We start from the raw sequence: 12,353 nt of genomic DNA on the forward strand, positions 1-12,353 counted from the left end.
ATCCTCCTTTTCACCTCTTCTCATTTTCTTCTTCTTGTACAATCTACAACATCAGCTTCACCTATAAGGAAGTGTCATTTTAAGCAATTTAAAAAATACTTGTTAAAGAAGTTCTGGCTCTGAAATCTTAGATAATGACAATTATCTAGTCACTGGGAACTGGAAGGGGAGGAAACAGTTGCAGTCTCATGCCTATTCCTCCCTCTCCTTTCCCCTCCCCCATTGGCTCAGCCAACTATCACTAATAGTAACCTTCCCATCCCTCTGCTAAAGCAATAAGCAATCAGCTTTTGCTTTAGCAGAGGGATGGGAAGGTTACTATTAGTGATAACACAAGTTCATCCTAAATGTTTCATTTAAGCTAAGTTAGATAGTGTATTTTATTTTGTTTTGTTGTCTTTTAGAGATTAACGATGCCAGGCTGAATAAGGCATGGCCCCTGTCCTTAATAGTGGTGGATATAGACATGAAGTAGTTACTATACAACTTGGTAAATTCTGTAACAGAAGTCGGCAAAGTATTCTGAAACCATAGTGCCAAGAACAATGAACTTTATATTAGGGTGACAAGAAATGTAATGGGATGTAAAAGTAGGTCTTATAGTATTTTGGAAATGTGTTGACATAGTAAAACTTAATTTAAGAAAAAAGGCCTCTTCCAAAGATCAGAAGTGAAAATACAAGGATAGTGAGAAAACAGACCCCACTGGCCTAATGCCAGCAGGCATTAGGGAGAAATAACAAGGGGACAGGTAGCTCCCTGTATTATAATATGCGAATAGGAAGAGGCATGGGTCTAATGTAATCCCGGGGGGAGTGGTCAAGAGAGGAAACAAAGGGAGGAGGAGTTTTTGTTTTTTTGTATAAATATGTACATCCAAGTCTGTGCACCTGAGAACTCTTTGGGTACCGCAAACCTACAGTAGCCTCACTCACTGACTCTGATGAAATCAGTGCAGATACTAAATCACAAAATGGCCACATAATCTTGTTGGCCACACTTGTTCTCCCAGTTGGACTCACTGAATAGAAGAAACATTTGACTGGGAAAAAAGTCAAAAGCTACCCAGGAAGTCAGCAGAAGGTAATGGGAAAGGTTCTCAAGGGAAGTGACCTTTTCCAGGCATGGAAGTAATGGAAAATTTATTCTAGGAAAAGCAAAATTTATGTGCAAAGGCTCAAGAGCATAGAAAAATTATGGTGAGTTTGATGAATAGTAGGTTGATCGGAGGAGCTAATGACAGCTGCCACCTTTAGAATCATTGGCAAGGCCACAGGGCACAGCTCTTCAAGTGCCACTACTCTGTGAGCTAATCTTCGACTTGAGGAACTTGGGTCAAGACTATGCTATAAATATCGGGAATTCAAAGCAGCAGAGCGAAAGGTCTCTGATACTAGATGAACTTCTAGATGGTTAAGAGTTCTGTTTAGAGGCCCCAGCTTAGGTTAGGAGTGGTTTCACCTCTCCATGTACCTGAATTTCCCTTTACTAGCATCCATTTGTCTCTTGACCATTCGAGGTCTAGTGCCCTTAAGTGCCAAAACAGCACTAAATGATGAAGAAAAAGGAATGCATCACTGCTTTAAATTTAAAAGAGCTCTGGGCTGGAGCTACCATGATTTATATAGCAGCACAGCTCTAATGAGAGGTTTATATTAGCCTTTATATTATTTCCTTGTATTTATTTCTGTTTCCATTGTGCTTACCGTGATAAAGTGCTTGCTACAATGAAGTTACAGTAAATTGTATGCTATAATAAAGTTACGGTTATCATTGCTGATTTTGATTTCTTATGATGAATATGTCAGGTGAAAAAAACCCAAAAAACATGAACTATAGTAATATAACACAAACAAGAAAAGTAAAAAACTCAAAGGCATAGTGTATTCGTTTTCTATTGCTGCATAATAAATTATCACAAACTTCGTAGTTTAAAACAACACACAGTTACATCTTGCAGTTTCCATGGGTCAGGAGTCTGGGCACAGCTTAGCTGGGTCCTCTGTCTCACGGTCTCAGAAGGCTGCAATAAAGCTGTCAGATGAAGCTGCAACTCATCTGAGGCTTGAGTTCTCTTTCAAGCTTGCCAAGGTTGCTGGCAGAATTCGGTTTCTGCCATGTGACTCTTTCCACAACATGGCAGTTTGCTTCTAGCCCAACAGGAAGGTGTTTGCTGCTGCTTTGAGCCTCTTTTAAGGGCTCGTCTGATTAGTGCAGGCCCCCACCAAGCATAATCTCCCTTTTGATTAACTCAAAGTCAACTAATTAGGCACCTTCATTACATCTGAAAAATTCCTTCACCTTTGCCATATAGTGTAACCTAATCAAGAAAATGATATCTCACCATATTTGCAGGCCCTGCCTACACTCAAGGGGAGGGGATTATACAAGGGTGTAGATCACTGGGAGTCATCTTAAATTCTGCCTACCACATACATCAATCTTAAATTACGGATATATTTCCTATTTTCACAAATGAGCTGAGAATTTCCGTAATACCTATATAATATCTAAGGCTTAGGTGTTATCACAGCACTATCTAGTAGAAGTATAATGCAAGCCACAAACATGAGCCACATATGTAACTTTAAAATTTTGAGTAGCAACGTAAGAAAAAGTAAATAGAAATGAGTGAAATTAATTTTAATATGTTTTATTTAATCAGTATATCCAGGATATTATCATTTCAAAATGTAATCAATATAGAACATTATAGTAAAATATTGTCTTTGAACACCAAGTCTCAGTTTGGGTTAGCAACATTTCAAGTGCTCAATGGCCACAAGTGGCTAGTGGCTGTCGTATTGGAAGCAAACTACTATTACTTGCCTTTTCAACAATATCCACCAGGTGTCACAATGAGTTTACAACTCTAAACCAGAGACGCCAGCAATTTCTTCTCTTGGTAACAATTTTCACATATATATGGAATCTGAAAAAAAGGAAAATGGTCCTGAAGAACCTAGGGGCAGGACAGGAATAAAGACACAGATGTAGAGAATGGACTTGAGGACACGGGGAGGGGGAAGGGTAAGCTGGGAAGAAGTGAGAGAGTGGCATGGACATATATATGCACTACCAAATGTAAAATAGATAGCTAGTGGGAAGCAGCCACATAGCACAGGGAGATCAGCTTTGTGCCTTGTGACCACCTAGAGGGGTGGGATAGGGAGGGTGGGAGGGAGGGAGATGCAAGAGGGAGGGGATATGGGGATATATGTATGCGTATAGCTGATTCACTTTGTTATACAGCAGAAACTAACACAACAATGTAAAGCAATTATACTTCAATAAAGATGTTAAAAAAAAAGATTGGTGGATTGTATCAATGTTAATACCTTAGTTGTGAAATTATACTACAGTTTTACGTAATGTCATCATTACAGGAAACTGGTTACAGTGTACACGGAATGGATCTCTCCATATTTCTTATAATGCATGTGAATCTACAATTATCTAAAAAATTTAAATTAACAAAACAAAATCTACAGAATAGTTGAAAAATAAACATATGTTAAGGCAGAAATAAAAAAGAAAACAATTGTTAGTTCTCTTTGTATTCTTGTATTTTTGACTTTCCATGTACTTGTAATATCCCTTGAATTTTTTGCCTAGATAAATAAGAAATCAAGCAATGTGGATTTTAGTACTTAAACAAATGAGTCAGAACTCAAAATGATGTGTATATTAGACCCATTATTCCTTAGTTTTTCTGTAATCTCATCCTTAGATGGTCTGCCTGGTGAGAGGGTAAATAATTAATAATTACATGCACGTGCAATACTCAATAACATAATAACAATTATTTTAAAATTAGATCATTTCAAATACCTAAGCAATTTTCTCAACCCCAGACACAATTAAATGGTGTTCTTTTTACCTTCTCAAATTTTTAATAGAACACATTAAGAATAGAAAACCAAAGTTTTTTTTAGGTGACAAAATATTCTTTAATTTTAATAACATTACTGCAATTTACTAATTGCCAATAATAACTTCTACTTCTCACATACACAATAAGCCTCAGTGGGATTATGAGGTTTGAGCTTATTAACACTACTTTAGAAAGCAGCATCATTTAAAAATGTTCATTTACTTACTTGCAGGTTGTTTTAGGATTCCTTTTAAAATGAGGGACAGGGCTTCCCTGGTGGCGCAGTGGTTGAGAGTCCGCCTGCCGATGCAGGGGACGCGGGTTCGTGCCCCGGTCCGCGAGGATCCCACATGCCGCGGGGCGGCTGGGCCCGTGAGCCATGGCCACTGAGTCTGCGAGTCCGGAGCCTGTCCTCCGCAACGAGAGAGGCCACGACAGTGAGAGGCCCGCGTACCGCAAAAACAGAGGGACAAACTGGGCTTCCCTGGTGGCACAGTGGTTGAGAGTCCGCCTGCCGATGCAGGGGACACGGGTTTGTGCCCCGGTCGGGAAGGATCCCACATGCCGTGGAGCAGCTAGGCCCGTGAGCCATGGCCGCTGAGCCTGCGCGTCCGGAGCCTGTGCTCCGCAACGGGAGAGGCCACAGCAGTGAGAAGCCCGCATACCGCAAAAAAAAAAAAAAAAAAAAAGAGTGATAAACTGCTTTTGTTTTAATATTCTGTGGTTTTAATTTTCACAGTCTTGTACTTTATTTCCTAGGTAAAACTAAATATACATATTTAGAGATTGAGGCATCTCAAATACCTTCTCCTTAACTTTTAGAAAATCACTAGTCTATAAAATCTTTTAAAAAATACAAACAGATGTCATACAGAAGCACTCAGGAGTAGTGAGAAGATTAAAATGTGAGTTTTTATCACTAACTTCCATAAAGTGAGTATAATTTACATGTACTCTAGTTTTATACCAATAATTATGCCTTCTTTTTGTCCTATTAGTTCCAACTATACGATGTCCATAAAATAAAAATAAACTTGATTCTAATGAAAAACAATAATTATTTATCTCTTGAGGATTCACATTGTCAACTACCTTCAGAGGAAATGAATCAGCCTTGGCATCTTATTAACTAATATATTAAGGAGAGAAATGAACAGTGTTGTAGCCACAACTATATAAGATAGAAAAATGACCATGTGGAAGTACACAAGTAATATTTTTTTTAAAAATCCATAAAGCTTAAAGTTGGGAAAATGTATACAGTACTTTTGTGTGTGTGTGTGTGCCTCCTGTTGGGATAAACCTCTTTTAACACATCTAGGAAAATTTAACCACATATATAAATATTTTAGAAACCAGATTTTTCATGAAATAATCAAGTATATGCAAATAACATTTTTTGCAGCTCAGCTGTTTACAATTTTTCTTATTTCCTTCTTGAAGAAATATTAGTAATATAAGGTCTAATTTGTTTGTTGTTTTTGAAAGCAAAAGGCTCATATAGTCCAGGAGATGGCAGCCAACACCTTTTGTAAAATAAATGAATTATGTTGATACTTTATTATGGTAATTTTAATGTGATTTCTTGGTTTTAATAACATCAGCATTGAAGAGATCACTAAAAGAATAAAACTGTTGAAATTCTAAATGTAGATATCTCATTGTGTAAGTGTGCTTTAAAGAGATTCCTCAGAGTATTTTACAAGGCAAACTGAATACATTTCTTTCTCCTCTTTCCTCCTGCCCTCAGAGCATTGGTTTCTGCCACAATATTGACTTAGAATTACCTATAGAGCAGGAGGATTAAAGAATAAATTGTGATATTAATGAATATTTCAGAGGTATTCAAATTAAACACATAAAATATTAATAATATCATTTAGAAAGTATGTCAGAACCAATAACTGAGGTTTTTTTTTGAATACCATACTTTTCTGGTTAAATTCATAATTCATAAAGCAAGAAAAGAAGGCCAATACAGTGAGGATTTTGCATTTGCATTTGTTTTAAGGGGCTATTTTAACCTATGAATACATTACTTTGTACAATATTAAAGCTGTTTTATTATGTGAGCCTACAGGGTAAGGAAAGGCATTACTCTGTCCCTTGTCCACACATCTAGTGCCCCAATTTTTATGGCTACTACCTGAGGGACAGTCTACAAATCATGCAGTTCTGATAGCCAACAGAACTTGCATTTACAAGTCCCACAAGACTACAGCAAAGAAAAAAGCAGTTTTTATTTTTACTTATTTATTTTTGGGGGCTGCACCCAAAGCACGTGGGCTCCTAGTTCCCCAAACAGGGATGAAACCTGCACGCCTTAACCACTGGACCACCAGGGAAGTCACAAAACAGCAGTTTTTAAATGGGTAAAGAAGCACCCCCTTCCAACGCAGGCTATATACCTGGGCTCAGCACTGGGGGAGCATGCCAAAATGCCCATCTCCCAGTTCCTACCTGGAAGGAGTTTAACTGCATACTTTCCCAGGTGCTGCTTGAGAGTCTGGCTTCTACCCAGCCTGCATCTAGGTGCTGACTTCCATCCTCCCCTTTGGGACACTGCTGGGTCTTGGCACACCCTTAACTACTAGGAACCATTAAGAAAAAAGATGGCAACTTGGACAATTAAAAAGGTTTGAGAGGCAAACAGGAGCTCAGACCAGGCTGATTGATGAGACTCAACTCCTACAGAAGTCTGTCAAGATAGGGAGAGGTGGCTGTTTTATCTAATGTGCAGAAATCAACACAGAGAGTCAAGGAAAATTAAGAAACAAAAGAATATGTTTCAAACAAAAGAAGAAGGCACAAATATCCTGAAATCAATTTCAATAAAATGGAGAGAAACGCTTTATCCAGTAGTTCAAAATAATGGTCATAAAGATGCTCACTGAGGTCCAGTACAGCAGTGCATGAACAAAGCAAGAATTTCAACAAACAGAAATGCGAAAAAGTACCAGACAAAATAAATAGATAGATAGATAAATAAATTAATTAATTAATTAAAAGTACGAAACAGGGACTTCCCTGATGGCACAGTGGTTAAGAATCTGCTTGCCAATGCAGGGGACTCGGGTTCAAGCCCTGGTCTGGGAAGATCCCACATGCTGCAGAGCAAACAATCCCATGCGCCACAACTACTGAGCCTGCACTCTAGAACCCATGAGCCACAACTACTGAGGCTGCGTGCCTAGAGCCTGTGCTCCACAACAAGAGAAGCCACCACAATGAGAAGCCCACGCACCGCAATGAAGAGTAGCCCCCGCTTGACACAACCAGAGAAAGCTTGCATGCAGCAACAAAGACCCAATGCAGCCAAAAATAAATAAATAAATTTATATTTTAAAAAGTGCCAAACAGAAGTCATAAAGATGAAGAATACAATAAGTGAATTGAAAAATTCAGTAGAGGAGTTCAACAAAAGGCTAAATACTGTAGAAGAAAGGATCAGCAAACTTGAAGACAGGTCAGTGGAGTTCATTCTATCAGAGGAACAAAAAAGAAAAAAAGAATAAAAAAAGAGTGAAGATAGCTTATGAGACTTATGGGGCACCAATATATACCTCATAGGGGCCCAAGAAGCAAAAGAGAAAAAGGTACAGAAAGCTTATTCAAAAAAATAATGGATGAAAATTTCCCTAACTTGGGGAAAGAAATACATGTCCATATCCAGGAAGCCCAGAAAATTCCAGAAAATGTATGTCTAAAGAGACCCACACTGAGACACATAATTGAAAGCAGCAAGAGAAAAGCAACTTGTTACATAAAAGGAACCCCCATAAGGCAGTCAGCAGATTTTTAAGCAGAAACCTTGTAGGTCAGATAAGAATGGGATAATGTAGTCAACGCGCTGAAATAAAATAAAACAAAAAACTGCTAGCCAAGAATTCTTTACCTGGCAAAGTTGTCCTTTAGAATTGAAGGAGGGATAAATAGTATCCAGACAAACAAAAGCTTAATAAGTTCATCATCACTGGATTAGTCTTACAAGAAATGTTAAAGATAGTTCTTCAAGCAGAAATGAAAGAACACTAATTTAGTAACATGAAAACATATGAAAGTATAAAACTCATTAGTAAAGTTAAATATATACTTAAATTCTGAATACTCTAATATTGTACTAGTGGTGGGTAAATCACTCATGAATCAGGTATAAAGGTTAAAAAACTAAAGTATTAAAAACAACTATAACTACAATGATTTGTTAACAGATACACAAGATAACAAGATGTGACTTGTGACATCAAAAACATAAAATAGGGCAGGAGTATGCAAATAAAATGGACAACCACGAGGAAATGGGCAAATTCTTGGAAAGGTATAATTTTCCAAGACTGAACTAGGAAGAATTAGAAAATATAAACAGACCTATCACAAGTAATGAAATTGAAACCATAATTAAAAATCTTCCAACAAACAAAAGTCCAGGACCAGATGGCTTCACAGGTGAATTCTAACAAACATTTAGAGGACAGCTAACACTGATCCTTCTCAAACTCTTCCAAAAAATTGCAGAGGGAGAAACACTCCCAAATTCATTCTATGAAGCCACAATCACCCTGGTACCAAAACCAGAGAAAGATATCACAAGAAAAGAAAATTATAGACCAGTATCACTGATGAACATAGATGCAAAAATCCTGAACAAAATACGAGCAAACAGAATTCAACAGCACATTAAAAGGATCATACACCATGATCAAGTGGGATTTATCCCAGGGATGCAAGGATTCTTCAATATACGCAAATCAATCAATGTGATATACCATATTAACAAATTAAGGAATAAAAACCATATGATCATCTCAATAGATGCAGAAAAAACGTTTGACAAAATTCAACACCCATTTATGATAAAAATTCTCCAGAAAATGGGCACAGAGGGAACATACCTCAACATAATAAAGGCCATATATGACAAACACACAGCAAGCATCATACTCAATGGTGAAAAACTGAAAGCATTTCCACTAAGATCAGGAACAAGACAAGGATGTCCACTCTCACCACTCTTACTCAACATAGTTTTGGAACACCTAGCCACGGCAATCAGAGAAGAAAAATAATAAAAGGAATACAAATTGGAAAAGAAGAAGTAAATCTGTCAGTGTTTGCAGATGACATATAAAATCTTAAAGATGTCACCGGAAAACTATTAGAACTAATCAATGAATTTGGTAAGGTTGCAGGCTACAAAATTAATGCACAGAAATCTCTGGCATTCCTATACACCAACAACGAAAATTCAGAAAGAGAAATTAAGGAAACACTTCCATTTACCACTGCAACAAAAAGAAAAAAGTACCTAGGAGGACTTCCCTGGTGGCGCAGTGGTTGGGAGTCCGCCTGCCGATGCAGGGGACGTGGGTTCGTGCCCCGGTCCGGGAAGATCCCACATGCCGCGGAGCGGCTGGGCCCGTGAGCCATGGCCGATGAGCCTGTGCTCCGCAGCGGGAGAGGTCACAACAGTGAGAGGCCCACGTACAGCAAAAAAAAAAAAAAAAAAAAAAAAGTACCTAGGATACCTAGGAATAAACCTGCCTAAGGGGGCAAAAGACTTGTACTCAGAAAAACTATAAAACACTGATGAAAGAAATCATTGACATAAACAGATGGAGAAATATACCATGTTCTTGGATTGGAAGAATCAACATTGTGAAAATGACTATACTACCCAAAGCAATCTACAGATTCAATGCAATCCCTATCAAACTATCAATGGAATTATTCACAGAATTAGAACAAAAATTTTACAATTCGTATGGTAACACAAAAGACCCTGAAGAGCCACAGCAATCTTGAGAAAGAAAAATGGAGTTGGAGGAATCAGGCTCTCCAACTTCAAACTACACCACAAAGCTACAGTAATCAAGGCAGTGTGGTACGGGCACAAAAACAGAAATATAGATCAATGGTACAGGATATAATGCCAAGAGATAAGCCCATACACAGATGGTCACCTAATTTATGACAAAGGAGGCAAAAGCATACAATGGAGAAAGACAGCCTCTCCAATAAGTGGTACTGGGGAAACTGGACAGCTACATGTAAAAGAATGAAATTAGAACACTACCTAACACCATACACAAAAATAAACTCCAGGTGGATTAAAGACTTAAATGTAAGACTAGACACTATAAAACTCTTAGAGGAAAACATAGGAAAACCACTCTTTGACATAAACCACAACAAGATCTTTTTTGACCCACCTCCTTGAGTAATGGAAATAAAAACAAAAATAAACAAATTGGGCTTAATTAAACTTAAAAGCTTTTGCACAGCAAGGGAAACTATAAACAAGACGAAAAGACAACCCTCAGAATGGGAGAAAATATTCGCAAATGAAACAACAGACAAAGGATTAATCTCCAAAATATACAAACACCTCATGGAGCTCAATATCAAAAAAACAAACAATCCAGTTAAAAAATGGGTGGAAGACCTAAATAGACATTTCACCAAAGAAGACATACAGATGGCCAAGAGGCACATGAAAAGATACTCAACATCACTGATTATTAGAGAAATGCAAATCAGAACTACAGTGAGGTATCACTTCACGCTGGTCAAAATGGCTGTTATCTAAAAATCCAGAAACAGTAAATGCTGGAAAGGGTGTGGTGAAAAGGGAACCCTCCTGAACTGTTGGTGGGAATGTAAATTGATACAACCACTATTGAAAACAGTATGGAGGTTCCTTAAAAAACTAAAAATAGAGCTACCTTATGACCCAGCAATCCCACTACTGGGCATATACCCTGAGAAAACCATAATTCAAAAAGAGACATGTACCACAAAGTTCATTGTGGCACTATTTACAATAGCCAGGACATGGAACCAACCTAAATGTCCATCAACAGATGAATGGCTAAAGAAGATGTGGCACATATATACAATGGAATATTACTCGGCCATAAAAAGAAACGAAACTGAGTTATTTGTAGTGAGGTGGATGGACGTAGCTTCTGTCATACAGAGTGAAATAAGTCAGAAAGAGGAAAACAAATACTGTGTGCTAAAGCATATACATGGAATCTAAAAAAAGAAAGAAAAAAAAGGTACTGGTTAAGCTAATTGCAGGGCAGGAATAAAGAGGTAGACATAGAAAATGGACTTTAGGACATGGGGTGGGAGGACGAAGCTGGGGCGAAGTGAGAGTAGCATCGGCATATGTATACTACCGAATGTAAACTAGTTGGCTGGTGGGAAGCAGCAGCATAGCACAGGGAGATCGGCTCAGTGCTTTGTGATGACCTATAGGGGTAGGATAGGGAGGATCAGAGGGAGATTCAAGAGCTAGTGGAGACTTCCCTGGTGGCGCAGTGGTTGAGAGTCCGCCTGCCGCTTCGGGAGACACGGGTTCGTGCCCCGGTCCAGGAAGATCCCACATGCCGTGGAGCGGCTGGGCCCGTGAGCCATGGTCGCTGAGCCTGCGCGTCCGGAGCCTGTGCTCCGCAACGAGAGAGGCCACGACAGTTAGAGTCCCGCGTACCGCAAAAAAAAAATAAAAAGTAAAACAGTTAGGGGATATGGGGACATGTGTATGCATATGCCTGATTGGCTTTGTCGTGCAACAGAAACTAACACAGTATTGTGAAGCGATTATACTCCAATAAAGATCTATTTTTAAAAAATGTAGAGCTTGTGTATATGTTTGAAATTAAGTTGTTATTTTAAAATAGGCTGTTAAAATATACCACATATCTGATAAGAGATTAATATCTAAAATATATAAAGAACTTATACAACCCAACAGTAAAAAAAACAAGCCAATTAAAAAATGGGCAAAGAACCCAAATAGACATTTTTCCGAAGAAGGTATACAAATGGCCAACTGATATGAAAAGGTGCTCAACATCACTAATCATCAGGAAAATGCAAATCAAACCACAACGAGATATCACCTCACATCTATTAGAATGGCTATCATCAAAAAGATCACAGATAACAGATTACGGCAAGAATGTAGGGAAAAGGGAACACTTATACGCTGCTGGTGGAACTGTAAACTGGTACAGCCACTATGGAAAACAGTGTGGAGGTTCCTTAAAAAATTAAAAATAGAGCTATCATATGATCCAGCAATCTTACTTCTGGGTATCTATCCAAAGTAAGCAAAATTACTATGTTGAAGAGATAACTGTACTCCCACATTTATTGCAGCCTTATTTTCAATAACTAAGACATGGGAACAACCTAATTGTCTATTGATAGATGCATGGATAAAGAAGGTGTGGTATAATTTTATATATATGATACATATTATATATATATATAATTCAGCTTTAATAAAGAAAGAAATCTTCCCATTGCGACAACGTAGATGAACCTGGAGGGCATTATGCTAAGTGTAATAAACCAGGTAGTGTAAGACAAATACTGTATGATATCACTTATATGTGCAATCTAAAAAAAAAAAGTTGAATTCATAGAAATAGAGAGTAGAATGGTGGTTGTCATGTGGGAAATAGGGAGATGC

Source organism: Globicephala melas, chromosome 7 (genome assembly GCF_963455315.2).
Source record: "Globicephala melas chromosome 7, mGloMel1.2, whole genome shotgun sequence".
Taxonomy (NCBI): Eukaryota; Metazoa; Chordata; class Mammalia; order Artiodactyla; family Delphinidae; genus Globicephala; species Globicephala melas.